The sequence below is a fragment of the Thermobia domestica genome, chromosome 6, assembly GCF_964235325.1.
Source record: "Thermobia domestica chromosome 6, izTheDome1.hap1.1, whole genome shotgun sequence".
Lineage (NCBI taxonomy): Eukaryota > Metazoa > Arthropoda > Insecta > Zygentoma > Lepismatidae > Thermobia > Thermobia domestica.
The window spans coordinates 240188694-240205563 of NC_137459.1; positions in this window are offsets into that span (position 1 = coordinate 240188694).

Sequence of the window (16870 nt, forward strand, 5' to 3'; positions counted from 1 at the left end):
GTTACGGTCTGAACGAGGTGTTCCCGTAACAATCCTTGGCTGCGTCTTTTGGCGACCGTTAGGCCCGATGTTAAGCGGTGGAGGTTGTAATCCTACATCTTGACCGAGATTCGTAGATCCGTTAACTTTGCCAGTGTCCGTCATTGTGATAGAGGAGCCGAGGGCCAAAGCCCAGATGAAGATGAAAAAATGAAAAAGATGTTAGATGAGGTTCAAAAAACAAGAAACCCTCCGAAAGTGAGAACTTTCGTCAGACCCCTAAGTGCTGTGATTGTGCTATGCTCGCAAGTACGTATGCTATACTTGGTCCTCGCTGGCACAGTAACTGACACAAGAGAGGCTAGGTTGCTTGGTAAGGTATGACTTGTATTATTTTTTTTACCATGCAAAACCCGTAGAAGGGAATACCTTCTCTTGGGAGTGAACTTAGTTATATAGTGAAACTAAGGATAAAGTGGAAGGACAAAGAGGTTTTATTTCATTTATTTGATATCTTTATTTATCCATTATATGGGGATCTTTATTCATCAATTGGTTAATAATCGTCGGTCAATGTATGTTCATTATTTGTCATTGTGTATGTATGATGGGATGAAAGATGCAGTGCAAGCCAGACGCCACAACACAATGATATTGGTTAGTTAGACAGATGAAGGGTTATCTTCTTGTGCCGGGGCGACTCGACACATAATGACAGACAATATGAAGCCCTTGTTAGTGCGAATTAAGGTGCAAACGATGGATAGGTGTTGGGTGATAAATCTGGTGGTTGATATGCTAGTAGAAAGTCGTCTATGTGTTCGTCAGGATGTGTAAGAACATACATTGTAATTAAGTGCTGAAGTGGCGTAGGTTGTAGACGAGGTGGAACGTCTTGTTCAGCATCGATACGTATACTACTGCGAAGGATGGGATGGCCTTGCCTCCAACGAGTAGTGATGTACCTGGTTCGCAATTTTTCTAAATGAAGAAGGAGATGTGGAAATGGAATACGATCATAGAGTAGCCGGGTAGGACTAGGCAGTTCGATGCGATATGCCAGGCGTAATGCATGTCTTTCAATGATCTGGAGGCGGGTGTAGAATTTGTTACTGGCATTAAGCCATGCGATGTGTCCATGAAGTATAGATGATCGTATGAAGACTTTATAAGTATGTAACACAGTCTCTTGATGAAGGCCCCATGAAGTACCGACTAATCTCTTCAGAAGATTTAGTTTATTTTGCGCTAGAGATATGAGATGCTGAAGATGTCCACGCCATGAAATATGGTCATCAAAGATTACACCCAAATATCTCGCTGTACGTGTGACGGAAATGCGTGTGCCTGCTATGGTAAGATGTAAAAGAGATCTATTGCGTCGGACCCGACTGGTACGTCCTGATGGTAGGATGACAAGTGCCTGTGTTTTAGTGGAGTTGATTCGGATTCGCCAAGTATTACACCAGTCACAGAACTTATTTATTGCCTCTTGTAGTATGCTATTGATATGCTGAATAGATTTCCCACAGGCAAGGTAAGCAGTATCATCTGCAAAAGTAAAGGTGTGGATTGGGTCAGGAGGAACAGGCAAATCTCGAACATATAATATATATAGGAGTGGCGATAGCGCTGACCCTTGGAGTACACCAGTAAGTGGGAAAATAGGAAAAGATAAGGATGAATTAATGCAGACATATGCTATGCGATTGGTAAGATAGTGATAAATCAGTCTGATATATGCGAGTGGTAGTCGTAGAAGATGAAGTTTGTAAATTAATCCATCGTGCCAAACTGAATTGAAAGCCTTTTCCAAATCAAATAACAATAAACAGGAAGGTTGGATGCTATTGAAGTGGTTGGTAAGAATAGTGGTAAGTTTGAGTAGATTATCATTGAGACTGTAGTTGGGGCGAAAACCAGTTTGGTGTAGAGGAATGTGATTGTGGAAGAAGTGAGTATGTAGGCGACGAACTAATATGCGTTCAAGTATCTTTCCCAGTGTAGACGTGAGTTGTATTGGGCGGTAAGACTCTGCCTTTGTGTTATCCTTATGTGGTTTCAAAAACATTAAAACCTTTGAGGTTTTCCAAGAAGCCGGATAATCACCAGTTCGAAGTATAAGATTATATATAGCAGAAAGTAGAAGCAGAACCGCCAGTGGAGCCTCTTTAATATGTCGGTAAGTTATACCATCAAATCCAGGAGCTGTATTCTTCTTATTAGCTAAGACTTTGGTGATTTCCAAAGGTGTAATCGGATGAGTAAGAGGATGATCCGAATCCAAGTTATGACTAGCACTAATACGAAGATGTATTTGATGTGGATCTGTTACGTTGCTGATTCTAGTGAGTAAACGCTCAGGGGTATAGGAAATGACTGGTGGTGTAAAAATGCTTTGAAGCGATTGAGCAAATACGTTAGCCTTCTCTGTGTCAGATTGTAGCGAAGTCTGATTGACGATGAGCGGGTAAGAGAGAGAAGAGCGTTTCCCACAGAGCCTGTGAAAGGCATTCCAGAATTTGGTAGGATTATGTTCCTGGTCAAGATGGTTAACTGTTTGGATCCACTTACGTCTTTTATAGGCAATTATATAATGGTGAACTTGGCGTAGATATTGGCGCTGTAGTTGTAAAAGCCCAGGATCACGTGTGCGAAGATATTCATGGTATGCCTGCCGTGCAAGAGCAACTAGTGTGCGATATTGAGGAGGAAGTGCGGGTCGAGCATAATTAGATCTAATCGTGGGTATATGCTGATGGCTACTATGTTGTATAGCAGTAGTGAGCGTATCGAGCGTGGTATGTAAGTCAGAGTGATGTACTGGAGTATTCACAATAGAGAGTGTAGTAGTCAAATATTCTCGATATTTTTCCCAGTTAGCACGGTCATAACAGAGAACGTTACGTGGTGGTGTGTCAGGAGCTTGACGGTGGTTTGGAAAATGTAAAGTCACTTTAACTGGGTCGTGGTCACTGCCGATGGAAGATAGAACATGACAGTTGATGAATGGCTGTAATGTAGATGAGACAATGACTGCGTCAGGAGTTGTATCCGAGGAAGGTCGGGTATGTCTTGGTAATGCACATAGTTCAGCATTTGTGTGGAGCATTAGAAATTGATGGAAGTTCCGTTGTTGCGTAAGTGTGCGACTGGATAAATTGAGATCAGTCATAATAATATAATGACGGAACGTGGTGTCCATGTATTGGAAGAATGTCAAGGGGATTTGAACATTAGGTCTAACATACATAGTAGCAAAGGCAATAGTACGTGAAGGAAAATAGATCAGGGTGATGTTGTGCTCCGGAAGAGGGGCCTGAAAGTGATGCGTTATTATTCGTTGAGGTAGTCTGCTTCGTACTCCTATAAGGGTTCCGCCATTTGCTCGATCTCCAGGTGGACCATCGCAACGAGAAATAGTATATGGCTGATAATGCACATGTTGGTGTGGCAAAAGATATGTTTCGTTCAACGCAAAGGCGTGAATATTTTCTTCCAGTAGTAAAGTGTGAAGTAGTACCCTTCGAGTGTTGAAGGAGCGGATGTTTAAAAACAGAAATGATAAATCCATGATTATACCTATAATTTTAGACAGGTTTTGAAACAGGATGAAGCTGAAAGTGAACATGTTGACCAGAATATGTAGCATAAAGTTCAATGTTATATAGTTGCTTAACTGTAAACATGACTTGATTAAGATTATGAGAACGCAGAAATGGATGAATGTTTTGGGTAGTAACAGTAAAGAAACGGATCATGTCTTCAATCGTAACAGGATGAGTTAACGAATTATTTGGTGGCGTTGAAGGTCAGACGTTCTGATTGGAACAGTAAGCTGTGGTTGAGTAGGATCAACTGATGGTTTGGCCTTACATTTAGAACTGTAAGTTGGATGCTGATCAGAGCATTTGTTGCATTTAGGATTTGTATTTCCATTAGGACAATTTCGAGTAGCATGAGGTTGGGTACAGTAACCACAAATCAAAGAATTTTTACAATCTTTGGTCACATGTTGATTATATGTTTGGCACCGTTCATAGCGTATAGGTTGCGGTGCTGGAGTTCTTGAAGGTTCCACCTTGTGTCTCCGTCTGTAAATGTATGCTCCTGTAAGAAGTAGGTAATCAACTACAGATTGTTCAGGAGTTAATACACGTACTAGATAGGTGGGTCCACGGTCATTCCGGATTCGAATGCACTTATGTACTTGAACTTGTTCCGCTTTCAGCTCTTCCTCGATTTCAGTGTCTGTATATTCAGGGTCAACGCCTTTGATGACTACAGATAACATGGGTGGCTTTCGAGGAGGCGGAGGTTGTTTGTTTTGTCTAGGTTGGAGTTCTGTTATATTGGCGTTTTTGCCAAAAATCTCAAAAGTTGCCTTGTTCCGCACATGGCGATGGAAATCCGGGTTAAAGGATTTCAAAATAACTCCATTATTTCTGAAGATAATTTCACTGATTTCGACACGCGGAACATATTTTATAAGTTGCTGAAAGATGTGTTTTGGAGTCTTGAATTTCGTGTCGAAATTTGTCAGTAGAAAGTTGTAAAGAGTTGGCTGTTGAGGATTGACAGAAGCAGACGGAATAGCAGAAGTCTCTGTTGAAGTGTAATCCATAGATGTATCGTGGAGATTAGTTTCAGATGGAATTCGTACTGGCGAGCGTGAGCGAGAACGTGCAGGTTTAGAAGGAGCTGTCTCTATGGTATTAGATGTTCGAGATCGTTTTGGTGAGCGAGAACGAGATGGAGGTGACGAGACATTTTTAGAAGATTTGGCAGAAGTAGATGAACGTTGTGATACTGTCCGAGGAAGTCCGTTATGCATGGCCTTAATCGTATGCGATGTTCGAAATCCAAAAGAGCAACCTGTGTCGCAAGGCGACAAAGATTCGGTCAGAGTATGAAAACAATGACCTTCAAAATCGTTACTTAATACCCTCCAGAAGATGAAAACCTTCTTTCAGACTCCTAAGTAGGGTATCTGTACTGGTCTCACAAGTACGTTTGCTATACTTGATCACAGCATAGTACAGTAACTGCTACAAGAGGAGTTAGGTTCGAGGAAAGATGACTTGCATTTTTTTATGCTAGCCGAAGGCTAGCTCCCTTGCGAGGGTTTCGCCCTCTATCCGGGGTGAGTGGTGAAAGTATTGGGGTAGTAAGGAGATTGGAGCTGGTCTATGGGATGTAGGAGAACTGGAACATCATTTATTTAAGTAGCACTTTATTATATTTCAACTTTATTTCATTTTATTAAAGTATCCATTAGACATTATGATCTTGTGATCATAATCATTGGGTCAGGAAGAGATGATGATGAGGTGCACTTGACAGGACAAACACAAACAAGTTGTTAAAAACACGAATACTGGTTATCTTCTTGTCCAGGGGCTACTCTGGACAGTGATGAAGACATGTGAAGCCCTGTTAGTATGATGAGTTTACAGTGCAACATATGTGGGCGAAACGTGATGGGGAAGATGGTCGGAAGAGTAGGCAGAAGCGACAAAATGATCGGGGCGGTCAGGTGGAATTGTTTTCAGATAAAGGGAGAAGAGCAATGATAGAGGGCAAGTGACGAAATTATATCCCAGATCGTAGTGGCGGTCGATGTCCATGGTGTCCAGAAGTAAAGGATGTCTTTGCTGAAATCGGGTGGTAATGAATTTGAGCCTTAACTTTTCTATGTGATGAAGTATGGTAGGAAAAGTTATGCGGTCATACAACTCCTGCGTTGGACTCGGGAGCTTGATTCGATAAGCTAGACGGAAAGCATGGCGTTCGAGTACTTTCAATTTGGCATAGAAAAAAGGCAAAGCACTAACCCAGGAAGGGTGGCCGTAGGTCAAGATGGGACGTAAAAATACCTTGTAGGTATTCAGGACTGTATTAGGCTGTAATCCCCAGGTGGTGCCAATAAGATGTTTAAGTAGATTTAGTCGATTGTAGGCCTTGCGAATGATTTCTTTCAAATATGGTCGCCAAGTTAGGTGATGATCTATAGTGAGACCTAGGTAAGTAACCTGTTTGGCGGTTTGAATTCGTGTGCCATCGACTCTGATGTGAAGAAGGTTCGGATTTTTTTGTATTCGAGAGCGCTTGCGAGGTGGAATAAAGACAATTGCCTGCGTCTTAGTGGAGTTGATGTGAAGTCGCCACGTATTGCACCATCGAAGGAAGGAGTCAATCGCTATGCTGAGAGAAGAATTAATCTGCTGAATGGTCCGGGCTGTGCAGAGAAAAGCAGTGTCATCGGCATATTAAAAAGTGTGCACATTAAGAGGAAGTGCCGGCATGTCAGCTACAAACAAAAGATATAGAAGGGGTGAAAGAGCGGAGCTTTGAGGTACACCAGAGTGAATGAAAATAGGATGAGATAGAGAGCTATTGATGGTTACGTAAGAGAGGCGGTTAGAAAGAAAATGAAAGATGAAGCGGAGATAAGAGAGTGGAAGCCGGAAGCGGTGAAGTTTAAACATGAGAGCTAAGTGCCAGACTTTATCAAAAGCTTTTTCGAGATCGAAAAGAATGAGGCAAGACGGACGTGCAGTATTATAATGATTCGTAATGAGATTTATGAGTCTGAGTAATTGGTCGTTGATGCTATAATTAGGACGGAAACCAGCCTGATGCACAGGTAACAGATTATGGGTAGTGAGATGAAGATGAAGTCTGATGACAATGATGCGTTCTAGGATTTTACTAAATACGGAGGTTAGTTGAATTGGGCGGTAGGATGCAACAGAAGCTGGAGGTTTGTTAGGCTTTAGAAACATGAGGGTAGATGAGGTTTTCCAGTCTGGGGGAAAGTAGCCGGTACGGAGAATGAACGTATATATATAAGAAAGAAGGAGGAGAAGACAGTAAGGTGCTTCTTTGATGTGGCGGTACGTTATCCGATCCAGACCAGGAGCTGTATTCTTTTTGCGAGTTACAACAGATGAGATATCAGCAGTAGAGATAGGAGCGATTAGAGGATTATTATCGGGGAGGATATGCGTTTCACTTGGTTGTAGATATGGTGCTGATAAGTTTAAGATGTCAGTAGGATGCCCCCGGGAAAAGTCTGGTGAAAAGGGTGTGAATGTAGTTTGTAGGTGGTCGGCAAAAGCGTTGGCTTTTTCTTCGTCAGTATGTAGCGGACAGTCGTTAATTAGCAATGGATAAGGCGTCCGGGTAAGCTTGCCCGTTAGCGTATTAAAACGCTTCCAGTACTTAGTTGGGTGGGAAGTTTCTGCTAAGGTGTTGCAAGTCTTTACCCAGTTACGGAGTTTATATGCCTTGACATAATTTCGGACTGTGCGCTGGAGCTTGCGATGATGTCGAAGAGCTTCTAAGTTCCCAGTGCGCTGAAACTCACGGAAGAATTCACGGGAACGGTGTATTAGAGGTAAGTAGCTTGGTGGTAAGCGAGGTTGATACCTGGTTAGTGCAGTGGTTGGTATGTGGAGGTCAGAAGCATGACGGATAGAGCTGGTGATGTCGGAGATACGATTATATAGATCCTCTTCTGTTGTAGGCGGCTCAATATGGGGTAAGTTGGCGGTAATGGTTGAACGATAATCTTCCCAGTTTGCTTGGTCGAAGCGTGGAATACGACGAGGTTCTGGTAATTCTCGAGGAGTAGGAGCCTGTGGTTGATCTATGTGGAGCTTGATGGGAAGATGATCACTACCAATGGAATCTAGTACCTCAAGAGTGCACCGTTGTGAAAGGTTGATAGAGGAAATTACTACGTCTGGTGTGGTTTCAGTGATAGGTCGAGTGGGCTTAGGGATATGAAAAATATTGCCTGTGGTATGAGTAGTGATATAATCAAAGAAACGTTGTTTTTGATTAACCGGACGGCTATGAATGTTGATGTCGGCCATGATTATATAGTATTTAAAGGTATTGGATATATATTGAAAGAATGAATAGGGGATTGGATGTCCAGGGCGTACATAGATGGTGGCTATGGTAAGGTAAAGAGAGCGAAAGTACAGAGTAATAATGAGATACTCTGGCAGATTAGGCAAGGATGGATGATACTGGCGATGACTGATTGAAGGATAGAAGCCGATGGCCACACCCCCGTTTGCTCGGCGTGCTGCTATCGCAGAGTCGCAACGAAGAAATGTATATCGAGGTACTTTGAACGACATGCATGGGGTAAGATGAGTTTCGTTGATGAGAAAGGCTTGGACGGTTTCTTCTAAGAGAAGCTGCTCAAAAAGGGTATAGTGAGAGGCTAGTGACCGGATATTAACAAATAATAGAGAAATACCCATAATTACGATACAGCAGAAGGTTTGGAAGTTTCGGGTGATGCATGTTCTTCAAGTGGGGTAACATGAAAATAAACGTGTGGGCCAGAGTATGTGGCTTGAAAGGAACACTTAAAGATGAGGCGAGCAGAGTGGTTGACCACGTCGAGAATGTGTTGGCGAAGAAAAGGATGAATATTTTGCATAGCGATAGTGAAAAATGAAAGTAGTTGTTGGATAGTAATAGCTTCGTCGGCAGTTGGTGGTGGTAGACCTTGCTGAGTTGGTGGTAAAGCAGGTCTTAACGGCACAGTTAGCTCCGAATTTAGAGGCTCAGCTGTAGGCCGTGCTTTGCAGCGATAACTATAAGTCGGGTGCTGCTCCGGACATGTAGAACATTGAGGGGGCTTAGCTAAGTTAGTGCAAGCCTTGGTGTCGTGGGCACCACTACAGTATCCACATTTGCTAGGTTGTGTGCATTTCGAAGTCGGATGAGAATTGTACGCCTGACAGCGTTCACATCTCAGTGGTAAAGGTGGCGCACAGTGGGACGAAATGTCGAAAACGTGGACAAAAGTCCAAAAATTAAAGGTTCGATTTAGTGATTTTTATCTTTTGGGTTGGCTAGAGTATTGTTGGCACTACTGAAATCCGGCAATGGGATCGGTCAGCTGTTGTTTGTTGAAGGGACGCAGCAGGTCAAATGTAGAGTTCGTTTATTAGTGTCGCGTTAGGATATATCCACGAACAATAAAGTGCATGTTCAAACGTGGATACAAGTTTGCAGTCAACACTGATTCCAAATATTGAAAATGGAGGGTGTTGAGCAAGGTATGTACTGAATTATAAATGCATAGTCACTTGTTATATGATGTATAAACCATTGTTATTTGAATTAAGAATTATATTGAAAAATAATTTTAAAAAATCATATAATTTAGTTGAAAGCAAGAGATAAGTTAAAAGTTCCACGGAGTTCCACTCAGTTACCCTTTTTTTTTCTAAGCTAGGCTATATTAACTTCAAGATAAAACGACAAACTCCTTCTACTAGCTTCTATTCCGTCAATGAACAACAGATGGAGACACGGCTGCAATATTTTATTTTTTCATATCTATATTTAAAAGTGCAGGAAAATTCTTAATAAGGTTCAATTTGGACGAAACTTGGTTTTGTATAGTAATTGACCTTGCAGATTACGAATATGATGTCAAAATTTGAAAATTCTAAATGTTGAGCCCAATATGAAGTAAATTGCAAAATTGATATACAGAAGTAGAAATTTTTGGTAAATAATTACGCGATATTTTATTCCGTTTCCTAATGCTATTGATTGTATGTTATGATATGATATTGAAAGCTTCATTTTCTTTTCAATTTCTGCTAGTGACACTAATACCATGCAGTATTCCAGAAAAGAAATCTTTTTGGAAATAAAGCAGCATTTAAAGTGCGACATCATCGTCATAGTTGAGAATCTGGAAAAGTCTCTAAGTGAAAAGAGTGGGTATCCTGTTAAAATACCGGAAACCATGAAGTCGACTATTAAAGTGTTATGTACCAAACTAAAGACTAAATTTTGTGCGGCGAAGGGCCGGGAAGATTATTTCTTAACGAAAAACGAATCCTGGCTGGATGCTAAGTTAGACTTCTCTGTGACCAAGACGACTGAAAAGCGTAAAGCAACTGGACGACCACCAGCAGAATTTGATAAGATTTCAGATAAATCTAAACGCAGAAGGACGGAAGATATTCGTGCAAATTATTAGATATATAACTCATTTTCTAATTTTTGTCGTATTGTATCAACTATTTATCCTTTTGAATTTTGAACATTCCCTGTACGATTCATCATCACCTACTTATCAACATATAAACACAAGTTTCGGACTTAATTATTAATTCTTTTTTTTTAAATTTTGACCGCCATATTGCATCCACCGTTTTGAATTCCCCAATTGTACAATAAAATTCATAATTTGCATGCTCAAAATCATGTAAATACAAATTTTGGACTTATTGTTTTGACTTTTTTGAATGTTTCCCGCCATATCAAATGCGCCATCTCGAATTTTGAAATTTGAACACCAAATTCGAAATCAGCATGCTTGGAAACATATATTTACACGTATTGGACTTATTTACACGATTTTTTCAAAAATGATGTCCGCCATATTGGCTCCGCCATTTTGAATTTTGCAATTTTGACATCATATTCGTAATCAGCACGGCCAGTTACTATAAAAAGCCCAGTTTCGTCCAAATTGCACAATAATTAGACTTTTGTCCACGTTTTCGACATTTCGTCCCACTGTGTGGCGGTGATTTGGACGGCTCGACTCTATGCTTCTTTTTATAGATAAGAGTGCCATAAGTTAACAGGTCATCAATGGTGGTTTGTGAATTAGTTAAAACACGTACCATGTAAGTGGCTCCATGATCGCTTTTAATGCGGATACACTTAAGTATGGAGTGACCCTCGAGAGTGAGTTCTTCCTGAATCTCGTCGTCTATGAGGGAGAGATCAACCTCCCTAATAACAACTGACAGAGCCGGTGGTTTTCGTGGTGGTGGCGTCTGTTTAAATTCCTTGGAGTCGATTCGCTTCATTTGAGCATTCTTGCCAAAAATTTCAAAGCTGCATTTGTTACGTACAGTGGTTAAGAATGTTGACTCATACGATTTGAAGATTATCCCGTTTCGTGTACGAACAATTTGAGCGACTGAAGCGCGGGGTAGGTATTTGATGAGCTGTTGGAAAGCCAGCTTGGTGTTTTCAAATTTGGCATCAAAATTAGTTAGTAAGAATGAATGGAGACGAGGTTTGGAGGAATCTTGCAGAGATGGAAATTCATTACCGTCGTCAAGGTTCATGGACGAGACACACTGTTCTGATTCACTCACGGTGTGATGACGCTTAGACGGTGGCTGAGTTCAGGAAGTGTTATGTTTATCCGGTGTGCGTGATCGGGATCTACCAGTATTTTTGCTTTGAGAAGCAGATGTATGCCTTCGGTCAGTCCCCTGGCCCACTAACGTGGGATTCAGTGACGGCCCAGGAGGTTGCTGTGGTAGTCCCGGATGGCCACCTGACGCCATCCAGATGGGCGCAAAAGACTGCGGCGAAGAGGATGAAAGTGACAATGAAATGAGGTTCTAAAGCGTCCTCGATCGAGAGGAAGCCCACTGTGGCTCTCACTTGAGGCAACAATACGTCATCGCGGAGATGTCGGTCAGTGCAAGCACTGGCCCTCCACAAAAGAGATGAGAAAACGAATATGATGATGGCCACGGGCTCCCACTTGAGTCAGCAATACGGACTGCAAGGGGATGTCGATTGTCTGTAACAGTACAATCCTCCCTAAATGAACAAAAAATGCTAGACAATGCTCGTAGAGCGTTAGCAATCGACCTCAGACCTGTGAATCGATAATCGATTCTGAATTCTGAGGGAGTCTTGACTTGTATTCCTTTTTTTGTTTTTACCGGCTAGCCAAAGCGGCTAGCAACCTATAAGAGGGTTATGCCCTCTGTGAGGTGAGTGACAAAAAGGAATTTTAGGTGCGAGGTACAGTAGGTGGTCTATGTGCTTTATTGAAATTTCTTAGCATTATGTCTTACACTAACTAACAAAAAGGACGTAAGGAACTTTGATCCTTACCATTGTGAAAGGAAAACATACATATATATAGCAAGTAATAACTATAACAAATAACTGAACGTGTATGTAAAAATATATATAATATAAAATAAAATACAATAGAAAAAAATTAATGAGGATATACAAGTAGAACAATAATAAATATAGATGATTAAGGAAATTTTGAAATGTTGATAATAAGAGTGAAGAATGAGACGAGGTGCGAAGCACAGGACAACATGTGGGTTTTGTTAGTCAGACAAATGAAATTATCTTCTGCCTAGGGGCATCTCTAGGCGATGATGAGAACAGGGGGAGCCCAAGTGAGTAGACAAAGGTAATTACTGTGCATGGTATGATGGGTGAATGAGCGGAAGATGTTCATCAATGATGTAGTCAGAAATGAGTAAGAACGAAGGATCTCTCGGAGGTAATATGTACTGATAGAGGTGTAAACAGTAAAGTCAAGGGGGTATGGTAATAACGTTGTGGTGTGGGATTCAAAGCGAGGTAGTGCATAGTATCATGAAGTAAAGGGTGCTGGATGTGAAAACGTTTGTTGATATAAGTGAGACGTAGTTTTTCGATGTAATACTGTAATGTGGGGAAAGTTATGCGTTGGTAGAGCTCCTGGGTAGGACTAGGTAATCGAACACGGAAGGCTATGCGGAAAGCGTGTCTTTCGAGGATCAAAAGTTTTTGGTAGAATTTAGCTGATGCGGCTATCCATGCAGTGAATCCATATGTTAAAGTTGGCCGTAAGAAAACCTTGTATGTATTTAAGATTGTCTGTGCGTTAAGTCCCCATGTCGTACCAGTTAAACGTTTCAGTAAATTGAGTCTATTATATGCTTTCGCCGTGATAGTTGCAAGATGTTTATTCCACGTTAAGTGACGGTCGTAAGTAATTCCGAGATAGGTGACTGTGTTACTGAGTCGTATAGGTTCATGGTCTACATGAAGTGAGAGATGTCGAGGATTTCGACGTACTTTTGATCTTCGACGTGGTGGTAGAAAGACAATAGCTTGGGTTTTGGCCGCATTTATGGTGAGTTTCCAAAGAGTACACCAGGAGGTAAAGGGGTTAATTGCAATCTGTAAGACATGGTTTATTTGTTGAATGGTGTTACATAAAGCAAGGAAGGCGGTATCATCGGCATACTGAAATAGATGGATCCTATCGGGAAGCCTAGGCATATCGGCAACATATATTAAGTAAAGTAATGGGGACAAGGCCGAACCTTGTGGTACGCCTGAGAGTAGAAAAATAGGGTGCGACAGGCTGTTGTTCACAGAGATGTATCCGAGGCGGTTGGAGATGAAACTGTAAATGAAACGAATATATATTATTGGCAGCTGTAATGCATGGAGTTTGTATATGAGCCCAGTATGCCACACTTTATCAAAGACTTTTTCTAGATCGAAGAGTACCAGACAGGAGGGTTGAACTGAATTATATTGCTGAGTGATGAGTGACGTAAGTCGGAGGAGCTGATCGTTTATAGAGAATGATGGTCGGAAGCCTGCTTGCGTGAAAGTAATAAGATTGCGAGTGGTCAAATATAGATGTAAACGTTTAACTAATATGCGTTCCAGGATTTTACTAAATGTAGAAGTTAATTGTATGGGACGGTAAGAAGCTACATCCTGTGGCGGTTTATTAGGTTTAAGAAACATTAGCGTTTTTGATGTCTTCCAAGATATTGGATAGTATCCAGTGCGGAATATGAACGTATAGATGTGTGCAAGTAAGACTAACAGACTGCCAGGACATTCTTTAACGTGTCGATACGTTATAGTGTCTAAGCCAGGTGCTGTATTACGTTTGTTGTGAGCGACTTGAGTGATTTCTTGTACGGTAATCGGCATTGTTACGGGCGAATTGGCAGGTAGGGCATGGTGAATATTCGGCTGTAGTTGTGATGAGGAAGTGTTAAGCCTGTCGACCAAATGGGGAGCGTTGTCTGACATGGTAGGTGTGAATATAGTCTGCAAATGGTTGGCGAAAGCGTTTGCTTTTGCAGTATCCGTAGATGCGGGAGTGTCACCTAGTAAGAGAGGATACTTTGGTGTGGAAGACTTTCCACAAAGTATATTGAATCGCTTCCAATATTTGCTGGGATGAGTAGTGTCAGAGAGATTATTGCAAGTCTTTATCCAGCACCGAAGCTTGTAGGCTTTTATATAAGTATGGACCATACGCTGGAGTTGTCTATGATGACGTAATGCTTCTGGATTGCGAGTTTGCAGAAATTCTCTGTAAGACTGGCGTGAGCGCTTGATCAGAGTGAGATATTGCGGAGGAAGACGAGGAGTAAATGAAGGAGTTGTAGGAGTTGGGATGCAGGAGTTACTTGCATCTTGAATAACAGTGGTGATTTTGTCGACTGTAGCATCTAACTCTTCTTCAGTAGTAGGGTCCTTGAGATGTATGGTTTGATGGGAAATGTGATAGCGATATTGTTCCCAATTAGCTTTATCAAATCGTAAACTAGTCCGTGGTGGTAGTAGTGAACGTGCGGTATTCAGTGAACGTGATTGATATGTTAATTTGATAGGTGCATGGTCACTTCCGAGAAGGTCAAGAACTTCAACGGTGCAGTGAGTTATGAGATTATTAGAAACTATAACGATGTCGGGCGTGGTGTTGGAAATCGGGCGAGTAGCTTGAGTTAGATGAACAATAATGCCTGTGGTGTTAGCTGTGATGAAGTGCTGAAGATTTGTTCTTTCCTGATTGGTGCGACTGTGCATATTGAAATCGGCCATGATGAGATACGAACGACAGGTATTTGAGATGTATTGCACAAATTGATAAGGAAGGGGGTGCCCTGGTCTAATGTATATAGTAGCCATTGTAAGTCGATATTTTTCAAGTAAACTGTAGCAAGAAGGTATTCTGGTAATGGCGTTGTGTTGTAGTGGTGCTGCCGAAATGGTAAAGAAGGCGAGAAACCAATGGCTACTCCTCCGTTAGCTCGGAGTGCCGGAACAGTATTTTCTGCATGAATCATTGTATAATGTGGCAAACGGCAGAATGAGACGAAGTTAGAAAAGTTTCATTAAGTAAGAAGGCCGTGACGTGGTGTTCTAGGAGAAGGTGCTCAAATAAAAGTTTGTTTTTTGGAAGGGAGCGTATATTAAGAAACATGAAGACTAGACCCATAACACGAAGAAATTTAATCGATGGATGAAGCATGAGATTTATGGAAGTGCACAGTATTACCAGAATAAGTAGCAGTGAAAGTAACATGGAATGTAGTTTTGGCCGCAAGTATAATTTGTTGTAAGATGTGAGGTCTGATAAACGGATGGATGTTTTGTAACGCTAATGTTAAGAATGTAAGGAGTTGATCTAGATTAACAGGAGTATTGAGCGGATGTGGAGTGTCATGTGCCTGGGCCGGAGGCCGCAGTGGAACGATCAATTCAGGATGTTCCTGAGCAGGTTCTGGTTTCGCTTTACATCTATAGCTGTATGTTGGATGTTGCTCACTACAAGTAGCGCATTTCGGAGGTTGTTGAAGATTAGTACAGGCTCTGGTATTGTGAGGTCCGGCACAGTATCCACACTTACTTGTATTCTTGCAGTCTACCGTATGGTGTGAATTATATAGCTGGCAGCGTTCGCAGCGTACTGGCATAGGAGGGGTAGACCGTGAAGGCTCTACTCGGTGTGTGTGGTTATAGATGGATGCTCCGGATGCTAACAGTTCGTCAATAGTCTCTTGATGTGAGGTGAGCACACGAACCATGTAAGTAGGGCCCCGGTCGTTGCGAATCCTAATTACTTTGGTGATCGTGTGTCCGTCTAGGGTCAGTTCTTCCTGTATCTCCTCATCTGTATACGACGGATCTACTCAGCGTATGACTACGGAAAGAAGGACTGGGCGTCGTGGAGGTGGAGGTTGCTTCCTTCGAGGTGTGTTGAGTGCTTCCAACTTCGCGTTTTTGCCAAAAGTGTCGATCGGTACCTCGTTCCTGATCGTGCTGAGCAGTGATGGATCTGTTGTCTTCAAAATAATGCCATTTCTGGTGTGGATGATGTGTGCAATGGATGCCCTTGGCAGGTATTTCCGAAGTTGGACAGCTACCATCTTTGTTGTGTTGAATTTTGGATCGAAGTTTGTAAGAAGCATCGAGTGAGTTGAAGCTGGCTGCTGATTGTCGGTGTGGGATCCGGTGGCTCCGATATCCATTGGTCCTGAGTCTGAGTCTGTTGCTGAATCCAGGTGGTGCTTCTTCGCAGGAGGAGAATGCTGAAGACGGGTGGCGTAGCTGTCATTCTTGTCAGATATTTGCGGTTATCTTGATCGGATGGAGGAATGAGAGATTACAGATGCTGCTGAGTCAATAGATCCTACTGAGTCCGTTCTTTGGAGATGATGCTTGGTTGTGGTCTTAGAACGAGCTGAAGATTGATCCTTACGTTGTTTCACCTTCGTAGATCTCTCGGAGGGTCCGCTAACAACTTGTGGTAGTCCATGGTGTTTTCCCTTGTTCTTACGACCTCCGACTGAGCCTGAGTCTGCCATGAAAAAGTCCGTCCGTGGGCGACTGCCCAATGGTGTTGATACGGCAGTGTAGATGAATGTAATGTCAACTGATGTGATGAGGTGATATATTATAGTAGGTTTGACTACCCGTTCGGATAGTAGTCAAGGTGCAGCAGTTCACTTGCCAAACCTGTTGTACCGGTCGCCCTTGGCTAGATCAGTCTGACGAAACGGTACGCCACGGGATGACAAAGCAAAAAGCCGAGGATTTGGAAAAGGAAGGAAAGCCAAAAATCGTCACCTCTTATCAGGTAACGCTTCAGAGCCCTGTAGACACAAAGCTCTGGAAAGTATGCTTGTATTATTTTTTTTAGGGTACGGGAATAGGGTTGACTGTATAAATCTTTATTCATCATTTTATTTTCTAGGTGCAAAGAGTCCTCTACTCCCAGCCATTAGAGGGTTACGCCCTCTCTTTGGCAAGGATTTTTAAAGGATTT